This window comes from Drosophila santomea, unplaced genomic scaffold, assembly GCF_016746245.2.
Source record: "Drosophila santomea strain STO CAGO 1482 unplaced genomic scaffold, Prin_Dsan_1.1 Segkk85_quiver_pilon_scaf, whole genome shotgun sequence".
NCBI classification, from domain to species: Eukaryota; Metazoa; Arthropoda; class Insecta; order Diptera; family Drosophilidae; genus Drosophila; species Drosophila santomea.
Window position 1 is genome coordinate 1,263,666 of NW_025319021.1, and position 14,194 is coordinate 1,277,859.

Below are 14,194 nucleotides of genomic sequence, written 5' to 3' on the forward strand. Positions count from 1 at the left end.
CGGACGCAGACAGCGCAAGAAGATTCATTGCATTTTGCAATTATTATAGACGTTTCATCAAAAATTTTTCTGACTACTCTCGTCACATAACAAGGTTATGTAAAAAGAATGTAAAATTCGAGTGGACTGCAATGCATTCACATATCTCAAACAATCATTAATACAACCCACGTTATTACAATACCCAGATTTCAGCAAAGAATTTTGCATAATAACAGATGCAAGTAAACAAGCTTGCGGGGCAGTATTAACACAAACATACGATGAGATACAACTACCAGTAGCATATGCCTCTCGCAGCTTCACTAAGGGAGAAAGTAACAAAAACACTACAGAGCAAGAGTTAGCGGCAATACACTGGGCAATTAACTACTTCAGACCATACATATATGGCAAACATTTCGTTGTAAAAACAGATCATAGGCCTTTAACATACCTCTTCTCAATGAGAAATCCTACTTCCAAACTCACTAGAATGAGACTTGATATAGAAGAGTATGAGTCCACAGTAGAATATCTTAAAGGAAAGGATAATCATGTATCCGATGCAAAAACAAGTCTTGAAAGTCACTACAAGACAACAGAGTAGACAAAACAACTGCGCAGTAAATGAAAAAGAACAAGAAATTTTGCCAAGGCAAATACTTGAAAATGCTTCAAGCCCAACGTATATGAAGTCATCAATAATGACGATGTACGAAAAATAGTGACCTTGCATATAACTGACACATTATGCTTCTTTAAACATGGTAAGAAAATTATTGCAAGAATTGAGATTAGCGACCTATATACTAATGGAACTCTCGACTTAGGTCAGTTCTTCCACAGGCTTGAAAAAGAAGCCGGTATACTTGGTATCAGCCAACTCAAAATGGCACCGAGCGGAAAGATCTTTGAATTAATTTCAACTTTCAACTTTCAAAAATATGGGCAATGAATTTTTAAAACAAATAAGAGTAGCGCTACTCAAGCCGGTGACCACAATATCTGATGATATTGAAAAAGAAGCAATACTGTCTACATTTCACAATGATCCTATTCAAGGAGGTCATACTGGCATTTCAAGAACGCTAGCGAAAATCAAAAGACATTACTATTGGAAAGGGATGATATATTTCATATCTCAGTACATAAGTAAATGTCCAGAATGTCAGAAAGCAAAAACAACAAAGCACATAAAGACCCCTTTAACAACTACAGACACACCAACTAAAGCATTTGACAAAGTCATTATTGACACAGTTGGACCATTACCCAAATCAGACAATGGTCATGAATACATAATTACTTTAATATGTGATTTGACCAAATACCTTGTTGCTATCCCCATAGCAAACAAAAGTGCTAGTACAGAAGCCAAGGCTATAATCGAATCATTCATTCTCAAATACGGTCCGATGAAGACGTTCATCACCGATATGGGAACCGAATATAGAAACATAATCATAAACGAACTTTGTAAGTATTTGAAAATAAACAATCTTACATCAACAGCTCACCACCATCAAACACTTGGTACGGTAAAGAGAAGCCACAGAACACTAAATGAATATCTACGTTCATACATATCAGTCGATAAAACTGATTGGGACGTATGGCTTAACTATTTCGTATATTGTTTCAATACTACACCATCAATGGCACATAACTATTGTCCATATACAGTATACAGTAAAACACCTAATTTACCTAAAGAATTAAGCATTAAAAATAACATAGACCCTATATACAACATAGATAATTACGCAATAGAATCTAGATACAGATTAGAAAACCATAAACGTAAAAATAAGGAATACTACGATAGGAAAGTACTAGATAAGGAAATAATAATTAACGATAAAGTTCTTTTAAGAAATGAAACAGGACATAAATTAGACAATAGATATTTAGGACCATATATAGTAGTAGGAATAGAAGAACCGAACAATATAATAATAAAAGACGACAAAAACAAAACTCAAAAGGTTCATAAGGATAGATTAAAAACTTTTAACGAATAACGTAATTTTTCATTTAATAACAAATAAATACGAAACATTTAAACTCTCAATTTTATTCAAAAGAAAACACACAAATTATTCTTATCATCATCATGCAACCGACAATAATATACAAAAATTAAAAAATACAAAAATTTCATGAATTTACGAATTTACAAAGAGACTCAATATTTTTAAATCTACACAATACATATAAATAAATAACAAATAAATAAATAAATAACAAATACAATTTTATATACACAAAAAAAAAAAAAAAATTGTATATGTATATTATAATAAAAAAAAAAAACAACAACAAAAACAAAAATAGCAAAAATATAAAGTAATGAAAAAAAAAAAAAACTTTTTTTAAAAATGACTACATATATTACGTCATTTCTTTAAAAAGGGAGGTGTAGTGTATCTACCCTCAATATGTAGAGTAGAGTTAATATGTAAGTAAAGTATATACATTGTGACATAATTTGTCACATAAATTATAATAAACACAAATAATATCAAAAGACCACCAACACTTACATAAACACTCCAGCTCTTGAAATACGATCTAACGCTTATACATAAGCCGATCGCGGAGCGTGAGAATGCTGAGCATGCACTTTGCAGCTCAAGTAATCAAGCTATGTATGCCCTCTGCATACACATGTATATGTATATAATATAACAAACACATAGTCTTAAGCACACCATGTACGGGTAGCTGTACCCAAGAACAGCAATATGAATTCATTCGAATAAACCGATTCAAACAGAGCAGATACTCTGAGCTCTGTCAACCAATTCTATTATAACTAAAAAGATATCACAGTACCTATTCTTCTTAATAAGTTGATCCCAATTAATAGATCGGATTCTAGACCTTCGATTTCATAAAATAAATATCTAACACCAAATATATTTATCATATGATAATATTTTATTATTGAATGCCCATGGACTGTGGATATTCTTTTATAACGGGTGTTTTTTTTAGAGGTATAGAACTTTAAGTTGGCATTACTGTTCAAGATGGCGACCGATTTAACAGCTGTCAAGTGATTTATTCTCAGTTTGGTTTGGCAATTCGTCATGCGTGCTTACAAAATCCAACTCGTGCAAGAATTGAAACCAAACGATCATCAAGCAAGGCGTAGATTCGTCGAATGGGCCCAAAACGAGATTGCTGTTGTTCCCGATTTTTCATAAGCCTCCAAGATCTTGTGATTTAACACCGCTAGACTACTTTTTGTGGGGCTATGTAAAGTCATTGGTCTATGCGGATAAGCCACAAACGCTAAACCATTTGGAAGACAACATTCGCCGTGTTATTGCCGATATACGGCCAAATATGTTGGAAAAAGTCATTGCAAATTGGACGTCCAGATTGGACTACATCCGAGCCAGCCGTGGCGGTCATATGCCAGAAATCATATTTAAAATGTAATGCCACAAGATTATCTTTCATGTCAATAAAATTCATGTCAATCGAATAATCCATCGTTGTTTTATTGCAATTTAAAGTTCTATACCTCTAAAAAAAACACCCTATATATTGATAGTTCATTTTTGTTTTCGTAAATTCCCTTTTTAATATAACAGGCCGTGGCCCCTGTGTCGATTAATATATTTAGTTCCCTTTTTGTTTTTCTATCCACCCTTATTATATGAGGCATTCCTCTGTTGGTTGCTGATCTAAAAAATGGTCTTCGTTAATGTTGTTTACCCTCATAGTTTTTTGAGCTGGTTGAATAACTGACCCAGTTGATTCCCTTTTTAATGGGACTTGCGGTTCAGGTTTTTGTGTTTGGGTTTGATTATAATTATTTCTTTGCAAAAAATTATTATAATTCTGCCTGTTATTATTGTACCTGTTATAATTGTTATTCGGACGATTGTAGTTATTATTCGGACGATTGTAGTTATTATTCGGACGATTGTAGTTATTATTCGGACGATTTTGAATCCTAATGGTGCTATCAACTTCCATAGGTTCTGGTGTGGGTTGATCTTGGAATTGTAGTTAAAATTCCAATTGTTGTTTTGTCCACAGTTACCGTTTTGTGGCCAATTATTATTCATTCTGTTTGAAGTGTTGTTATTCTGTCTAGAAATTACTGGGTTAAATCTAAGGTTATTTCCCTGATTTTTATTTTCATTTTTGAACCCATAATACCTATTTGCGAATTGGGCTCGAAAGTTATTTGATTCTAATTCTTGGCACTTAGCCAAAGCGTTCGGCAAGTCCGGTGGATTAAGAGAAAAGAGAGTTTCTGAGATCGAATCATTCAATCCAGAAATGAAAATTCGAAGAGCGTTGCTCCTAATTGTTTTATTAGTTTCTTTGGTTTTTTCGCTGTCCTTTCCATAAGTCATTATAGTTTTATTTACGAGTAATGTCATTTTCTTGTTTACCTCGTTGTAGAATTCTGTAATGGTCATACGCCCCTGCCTAAGGATGCTTAATTCTGATTCGAGAATATGGATTGGTCTTTTATCGTTATAAATAAAATCCAATCTGGAAAGAATTGCTTGAAAGTTTAAAACTGTACCATTGTTAGTTAGAGCATCATGTGCTGCTCTTATGATTTTATTACGTAGAATTGTTAAAGCGATAAAATATTGTTCGCTTCGAATTTTGTATAGACTCATGGCAGTTTCTGCCGCTTCTCTCCAGCCTACATATTGGGTTATTTCTCCTGTGAATTTTGGTAAAGATTTAACAACCTCTAGGGTAGTTTCACATTTTATAGTTGGGTCGATTGTTTGGATTTTATAATCTTCCACTACATTCTTTCTAGCGATTATCTGCCCTTCTATCCCTTCAATTTTTCTGGTTACTTCACTCAATTGTACACTTATTAATCGGTTAATTAATTCCATCGTCAGATTGCTGGCGTTGGATATCCCGCCCGCAAAGAGGATTGGTGCTGAACCTCCGGTTGCCATTGTTAAATTTAAATCTTCAAAACTTTTTATTAAATTTTCCAGATTGTTTTCCTATATTAATTGTTTAAATAGATTAAATTTTTTTTTTTTTTTTTTACACTTTATAGTATTTTGTATATCCTGATCTTGTTTTATTAAATTGTTTAAAGACTTAATATTATTTTATTCTGCTCACGATACTTTCCGTTGTATTCTTCCTTCAGTTTAGTTGTCCTGATTATTTTCTGTTGGGGTCTTCCTTCAAAAAATTTTTTTTGTATTCAGCAGTGGCGGGGGATGGCTCTCTGCTCTTCCTTCCTTCTTGGTGTTGATTTTTTATTATATTTTTTTGAATATTTTGGTTATAGTTTTTGGTTTGGTTTCATTTCTTTTTGTTGTTGAGTTCTGGTTTTGTAGAGTTCTGTTTTTGTTGAGTTCTGTTTAGTATCGTGTTCTTCTATTTTGTATTAAGTATTCAGTCCACCTTTTTATTTTTTTTTAACTTCTTAATTGGATTATAGCATTGATTAATTTCCAATTTTTCCACGATCACTGTCACAGTAGTTAGATGTCGTTGGATTAATGAGGATGTTTTAATTTTTTCTCTAAAAATATGGGTTGTTGGCGGCGCGAGTTCCGTTTTATATTTAACTTATTATCGTTAATATTTATTTAGAACTTTTAAATGACACCGCCCCACGTTGGGCGCCAATTAAAATTGATGTTAAAAAATTATTTAAAAAAATATTTTATTTTTATATTTAAATAAATTTATTGGTGATAAACTTTTTCACTTAAACAATATTACAAGACACTATTATCTGATTTTATTTTCGATCGTTCTCGATCCGAACCCGAAACAGACTGACTCTTAGATTCTAAATCCTCATCCATTCAACCTCGGCCAGAAGCTTTTCTTTGGAAACTTCTTGAACTTTCAATTATGTTTAGAATAAAAGCTTGATGCTGAAATTATTTCTCTGCATTGTGAAATTCAATTATGCTGACCGATGCAGTTTGATTGAAGCGCAATAAGTTGACCATGGTTTGGTCTCCAAGCGGAAGCTGTGTTTTTTTGGAGTTTGATTGTTTATCTTAGCGGGTAGCTAAGTGCTGGCAAAGGCAATGACAAAAACAAAGACAAAGGAAATGCCGCCTAGATTGAATTTTTAAATTTGTTTATAAACTGGGATAGAGTGCTATGTTTACGGGTTGGATAACTTATATGAGTATAGTAAATTATTGGCAAAGAGATAAATGTTGCTGGAAAAGAACTGGGTTATTCTTATATAGAAGCAGTGTAATTCAATAATTAAAAGGTATGATATAGTAATAGTAATAATAATAACGACATATTTAATAATACGAATAAAACATGGGAAGGTAAAAAAAAAAATTCATAATTCCAATGCGAAAGACGAAAGGCGTAATCAAAACAAAACTTATTTTTTAATGCAAAACAATTACTTCAGCTTCTAAAGCGCATTGCGTATTGCCGATGACGAAATAACTAAATAAAGGATAGAATGCAACAATATATATGATAAAGCACTTACAGTAAATCCAATTCCGGCGGCGAAAGATCTTTGGCTGCGGCGATCGACTGGGAAAAACAAAAGTTCTTGCTCATGGTTACAAAGTTAGATCGTCGTCGGTTTTTTTTTTCTCTTTATATATATTTTTTTTTGGTAATATAATCACATTATTATTTAGGAATTGTTTTTATTATGTTTGTTTGATTTTTGATTTCGGAATTATACGTTGACTTTTTGTTCGATTTCTTTCCTCTTTTCACATACTTTTCATTTCACTTTGTACTAATATTAGTTTTTACCCGTTCACTTCAACAACATTTTTCTCTTATTTGATTGCCTTGTTTTCAATTTCATTATCCCTATACAGTAACAAGAGAGAATAATTTTTAAACTTTAAGCGAATTGGTTTCTTAATTAACCCATTGGTCGAACTACCAGGTGATATCGGTAAATATCGCTGAGGATAATGGCACTAGTCGGAAAGTATGAGCTTATTAACAGGGTAGCTCGACATCATATCGCCTGCACTGGCTAGCAGCTACGTTTTCGTTTCTTCTCCTTTATTTAATCTCTTTTGGTTTATTTTTGCAGGCGGCACAGGTATTGCTTTTGGGACAAGCTAGGGTTTTCGAAGATCCATTTTATGATGCCATCATTGCTTATTTTTTTCCTTTACATTTTTTCTTGCTGGTCAATTGTTCAACGACTACGGCTACGGCGCTGCGATGCTGGCTTACTTTTCCGCTTAACTCTTGCCTATGGGACTGCTCACAAGGTGCCAAGCTATGATTTTTTTCCGAAATGAAAAATCGCCAAAGAAAAAAATAATAAAACAAAAAAATCACTTCCTAATTCGTTAACCGGGGTTATTAAATATTTACCCTGCATTCAGGCCTGGCATCCAGTACAGTAAAACTGCTCTTTCTTTCCCACTGGCTTTTACTACTTGTCGCGTGGTTTTTTTTTCTTTGTCGTTCTATTTTTTTTTGTTTGTTTGTTTGAAGTTTAATTGTATATCTAGATAAAGATAGCACATTATGCTTTATTTGTAAGATCCTTTTTTTTTTTTTTGTTTTAGTATACTCACAGCTTGGTCTCAGCTTGTCGTTATTTGAAACACATTGGTAATGCAATTCAATCACGACCAAAAAAAAAAACTAATTACTCCCAAAAGACAACTGCTCTCGATGATGGCTAAAGTGGAAAAGAACGATCTGAATGCGTGGGCTCAGAAGGTTACCCCAGATCGGAAATATAGATCCGTCAAAGTTGACAATAATGACAGTACACTGGCAGCCAGAGAACTACCCTATTCTCGACGTTGTCAGTACGACAGGTCACAGTTTCCCGCCATAGATGGCGGCACCCTATCTTGATGGACTATCCATACAAATGAATTTGTTTCCATATCTAGTGTATTTTATCGTCTTTTTTTTTTCGTATATAAGCTCGACAAGCCCTTTCTACAAATCCCCACCGCTGAAATCGCAATTGGGAGACATGTTCTCACAATGTGCGATACCAGCTTGGAGAGCTAATTTATATCATTGTTTGATATCTTTCGCGTGGAATTTTCCAACTAATTTTCCTTGAAGGTCTTCTAGCTCGTAATAAGTTGAACCTAGCTTTCTTCTAATTCTAGCTTTCACAAATGCTGGTGCTAGTTTGGCATTAAAACCTTTTACAAACTTGCTTTGCTGTAAGTTTCTATGATGAACTTCCTGGCCAACGGTATATGACATGACTCGGCTTCTTAAGTTATACGACTTCTCATTCCGCCTTTGTTGTTGCTTCATTGCTTTGACTGCATCTTTTCTAAGAATATTCACAGAATCCTCTCGACTGAATTGAACTGCTCGATCCTCTAACAAGTCCAATTCTCTCAACAGCTTGTATGTAGAACCTTCTGTGATCATGTGCTGACCAAAAACCAAGCGATATGGGGTATTGTTAACAGCTGAATGCCAACTGGATCGCAAGGAACAGCAAATGCTAATAAGTTTCTCATCCCAATTAGACTGATCCGGATAAAACATACGCTTTGATTCCAGAGATAATACTACGGTTTACCCGTTCTGACGCGTTAGCTTGAGGGGCATACACGGCTGTATACGCATGCTGAATGCCGTATTTCTTTAATAGATTGTTGAATATGTTTGATTTGAACTACACTCCGTTGTCGGATACTATAACCTCCGGAATTCTAAAATAGTGAAACAGGTCTTCTTCAAGATACTTCAGAAAAGCTTCAGCAGTGAAATTTTTCACTGGCTTTAGGAATGGGAATTTTGTAAAGTGATTGAGTACTACCAATATCCCCACGTGACCTGTTTTTGAACGAGGATAAGGCCCCAAGTAATCGATATAAAGTTTTTGGAATAGCCGTTGCGATTCACCTGTTTTAGCCAGAGGGGGTCTCAAAACATAAGTGGGATGCTTAATACTTTTACATACTGCACAATTATTTATATACTCTTTAACTTCGTTAACTAAATTTGGCCAAAAATAATGCCTTCGTATCCTCTCTAATGTGTTGTTAATCCCACAGTGCGAGGATAAAGGACTATCGTGCGCCTTTTCCAGGGCAACAGGTACCAGTTCTTGTGGCAGCCATAATTTCCATATCATGTCGTCTGCTAGCCTTTCCCGGGATGCATGCTCTGTCTTCCTATAAATGCAATCATCCACGACTTTTACGTCAGGCAACTGCTTTTGAGCTTGCATGAGTTTTACCCTCAGATCTTGATATTGGTTTGATTGGAAATGTGGAGAGCGAATATCAATTGCGTGTTCGCTTTCTATTGCAGACAAATCTTCCGTAAAGGTGCGTGACAGCGCGTCTGGAACAACGTTTCTTACGCCCTTTCTATGCTGAATGGAAAAGCTATATCCTTGTAGTTTGAGTGCCCATCTGGCTAAACGACTATTCAAGTCGGATTGCGACATCAACCATTTTAAGGAGGCGTGGTCCGTTATCACAGTAAAAGTATGACCTTCTACATAGGGTCTAAATTTTTTAATGCTCAGAATAGCGGCAAAGAATTTTTTTTCTGTTACAGAATAGTTTCGCTGGCATTCATTTAGCTTGCATGACCTAAAAGCTATAGGAATTTCGTCACCTTCCTGGTTGATTTGCATCAAAACGCCGCCAACTCCCGTGTGACTCGCATCACAATGTATGAAAAACGGGCGAGGAAAATCAGGCATATGCAGAACGGGAGCCTTACGCAATGCTGCTTTTAAATCTTGAAAGGATTGCTCAGCCGCGCTCGACCACGTAAAGGATTTTTTCTTTTTTAAAGAGTCTGTGAGCGGGGAGGTTATTGACGCATAGTTCTCTATAAACTTACTGTTCCACCCAGTCATTCATAAGAATCGGCGAAGCTGTTTTTGAGACTGGGGGGTGGGATACGCTTTGATGGCTTCAATTTTAGCAGCATCTCAGCAATTTCCTTAAGAACATTTGTATGCCGTTCGAAGGTGTCGGAAATTATAAGAAGGTCATCAAGATAAATGAATACCTCATTTCAAAGGAAGGCTGGAATTATACGATCCATTAGTTTTGACATGGTGGATGGAGCATTGGTCAAGCCGAAAGTCATAACCTTAAACTGATACAGGGGCCTGCCAGGCACTGTAAAGGCTGTTTTGTCTCTGGATTCAGGCTCAAGAGGTATTTGCCAATACGCATCTTTGAGGTCAAGGCTAGTGATATACTCAGCCTTAGGGAGACGACTCAATATACCCTCTATAAGAGGCATGGGAAAAGCATCCTTCCGTGTCACCATATTTACTTTTCGGCAGTCGATGCAAAGGCGCACCTTGCCTGGCTTCCTAACGATCACCACTGGCGAGGACCAGGAACAATTAGATTCTTCAATGACTCCAAGGCCGATCATGCGATCTATTTCCTCATACATGAGTTATTCGATCGCCGGCAAACCGGATAATGGCGCTGCTTAAAAGGTTTTGCACTTCCTACATCTATTTCGTGATGCAACAAGTTTGTTTTCCCTAGACCCTTTTCTAAAAATGAAGGAAATAATTGAACGGCCTTTTCTAATTGATTACGCTGATCCGCCGTCAGCTCGCGATGCGTTATAGTATCAGCTGCCTTGTTATCTTCACCTGCCAGGCTGGATATCGCCAAGCCTTGGACTGTCAAGCCGGAAGGCAAAATTTTAAATTCGGTCCAAAAATCAATGCCTAGATATAACTGCTGAACAAGTGAAGGAACAATATAAAAGTTTAGGGTCTTTGTTGCTCCCCGATACGTAACATCCAGACCGAGTTTTCCAGTTATACCCTGCAGCTGACCATCGGCAGTGCGAACATTTGATGACATTGGTTTATAAGTTATATTTCGGATAAATATTTCCCTAGCAAAGTCTCCTCCTATACAACTAATGGATGCACCTGTATCCAATAATCCTATCATCTGCTTTCCTAGTATAGTAATTTCTGCATATGGTCGTACGTCGTGACCTACGATGGCAGAGATCAGAGCCTGCTTTTCATTTTTAATTCTTTTGTAATATTCACGAAGGCTTGTGCAAGATCTTCTGCCCATTAGTGAAGCTGGACGTAGGTATTGTTGTACCGCTAGTGAAGTGGTCTTGTCAGGCATGTTGGTTTCTGTAGATTGGGATTGCACAGGCAGACCTGTAGCCTGTGTCGCAACTGATGACTGACTCCTCCGTGCACTTGCCACTGGTGCACGGCCCACTACGTTTTTTGATCCCGTACATTTTGAACAAGAAGGTTTATAGGTATTAACAGAACACCTGACGTTCACTAAGGCAATCTTCGTATCGATGGCCACTTTTTCGGCAGTTCCAGCATACCAAATTAATTGCAGCTACGTCAAGACTCTCGTCATCCTCGCTAAACTGCTCTTCGCCATCGGGCTGTCTCTCTACGGCGTGAATTGAACGTCGCACAGGAACTTGAGGCCTTTGAAAGATTGGTTTATTTTTCGTTAAGTTTTGCATAAACACGTCACGTGTTCTAACTAAATGGCGAAGGTGTGCTGGACTACTAATTTTCTCGTAAAGAAGCTCATGTTGAATTTGCGGCTGCAAGTTTGAGCGCAATATGTCCAACAGTGCCAACTCCGACAAGGGCATTGAAAGCCTATCGGCTAACACCACGATCGACTCATAAAATTCGTCAAAAGATTCGTTCTCCCTTTGCTTGCGTCGGTCAATGGCTGACCGAATGTTTCGGTCTGTCAGCTCGTCTTTAAATTGTGCCCTCATGGCGGCTCGCAAATGGCTCCACTGAATTGATCGAACGCTTTTGTGGTACCGCCAAAACCAGTCGTTAGCGCTCCCTTCTAACAAGTTACTTATATGGCGAGATAAAAGATCGAAGTTACCATTAAGGGTTTGAAACGTCAGTGCTTCTACTCTATATTAAAAGTCATCAATCGACATATTTGAACGACCTGAAAACCGCAATTTCCAGATTATAACTATCTGGCTGATACGATCTGGTCGCAAGTTTGTATATATTGGTGAGAATCTAGATTCCGACTCGAGTCCTGCTGAAGGAATATTTCCAACTGGAGCGGGAGTTCCCTTCAAGGACAGATTTTCTGTTTCATGAGGTTGCGCGTCATGTTCTGATCGGTTACAATTAGTTGCTGCGTCTTGCTTTTGATTCTCCAATAAGGTAAACATTTTTTGAAAACAGGAACTAATGGTTTCTGCAAGAATTTCTGTTCGTCTATTAGACTCCTTTACGACTTGCTGTAACGCTTCCCTATTGTCGTCGCCTGTATTACAATTCTCTGTTAATTCCTGACTTAAATCGTTTTGAGACCTACCCAGGGCACTGGCTGGCCTACTAGTATTTTCGCTTTCACTTACGGTGCGTAAGTCTACTTTACAAACTGGACAAACTTTATGATTTCGTACATTTACATTAAAACAAACTCGATGAAAGCTATGACCACAACTTTCTGCTAATAGTTGAGCCGAGTATTCAATTCCTTTCAAGCAAATAAAGCAGTCAACTTTTGTCATTACCGAGTTGTCTCCTGCGGGTGCGTTTTCTTCAGACATTTCCGTAATTTTTTATTACATATATATATTTATATTTTTAATTTAACTATTATTATTATTTTTATTTTTTTAAAACATATTTTCCTCATTAATCTGCATATTGAGCTGCAATCTTCAATTGTTGTTTGTATTTTTTTTCCTTTCATTTGTTTGTAGCAAATAATTATCTCCGGGAATCAGGATAATCTTCGTGTCTAGTAATCATTAGTCTGTTGACATTGTGTATCAGAAATTTACGTAACAAGATAGTATAGCTATTGAGGTTATACTTAATTTCGCACATGCAACTGATCCATTGTTTTTTTTTTTTTTTCCAAGATAATAAGGCTTAGTTGGTGACTCGCAACCAACTGAAACCCCTGTATACCTTGTCTGGCAGCGCACTATTGCTACTATATTATAATATATTCATGTGCCACCTGCAATAGCTAACTAATATACACAAAGAAAGTACTGCCGCTGCTAACTAATAGTCGATCCGAGTAAATATATTCTGGCTACAAAAGTTAGCATTCAAGCACATAATTTATAAGCACCTAATGAGAATAATGTAATAAGGTAGAACCCTTACTTAGAAGAATGCTCTAATCCATGAATACGCAAAGAGCACAGCGCTTGTTATCCTGCGTGGAAGGATATAGAAATCTTCCCTGATATCCACGACCAATCACAGGAACCAGCGTTATATATCTGTTCTTTTTTTTTTTTTTTTGGGACGGCATATAAAACTTACACTCCCGGAACAATACCTTTATTTAAAGTAAGTTAATCCAATCGTGTAAACTGATGCCGCTATAAACTCATTCACTTAGGTCAATTTGCTTACAATAGTGACCACAAAAGAAAATGAAAAACCATATTTTAGTCTCCAGTGGTAAACGAAAATTCCACACAGTTCGATGTTGATGACTATTCTGAACTCTGAGGAGGCAGCCAAGGTTAGGCCTCACGTTTGGGCACCATAATTATTTCTGTAGCATATAACGATCTATTAAGACTGAGCTGGTGGAATATTAACGTGTTAACGGAGCACGCGATGTCCTCGGCATTTCAGATATCTAGTCGGCTTGGGGTGGATCAGCAACAGAAAGAACCGCCACGGTAAAATGCTCGTATGCTATTGAAAAATAATTAAAATTCGCGGACAAAAAGGGAACGAACAGAAAAGGCTAGTATAAAAATAGAAAAGAAAAAAAAAACTAAAGAGGGAGAAAATAAGGGATACACTTGCCAACATCACTTCTTCTATCACGCAACTCTGCGTAATGCCCACCCTTCCATAATCCTTATGGACGTGACAAACGTGAACGAACTTCTTATCGCTATCGAGGAAGTTACAAATCTTGAAAATATTGAAATCAAATCCTCTGTGGGCTCCACTCACAGAATCTACACCAAGGACGCTAATACCTACAGGGCTGTAGTACGACAACTAAATACTCTGAAAATTGAATTCCATTGCTATCAATTGAAAGACGAGAAGCCATTCAGAGTTGTTGTGCGAGGATTACACCATTCACAGCTCCATCACAAAATCAAAGAGGAATTACTCAGACAGGGGCATAAAGTTCAATCAATATATAACCCAAAAAGCAACAAGAGCGGTGAAAAGATGAACCTCTTCTTCATTAATGTAGAAAAGAATCTAAATAACAAAGATATACTCCAACTACGATCTCTATGC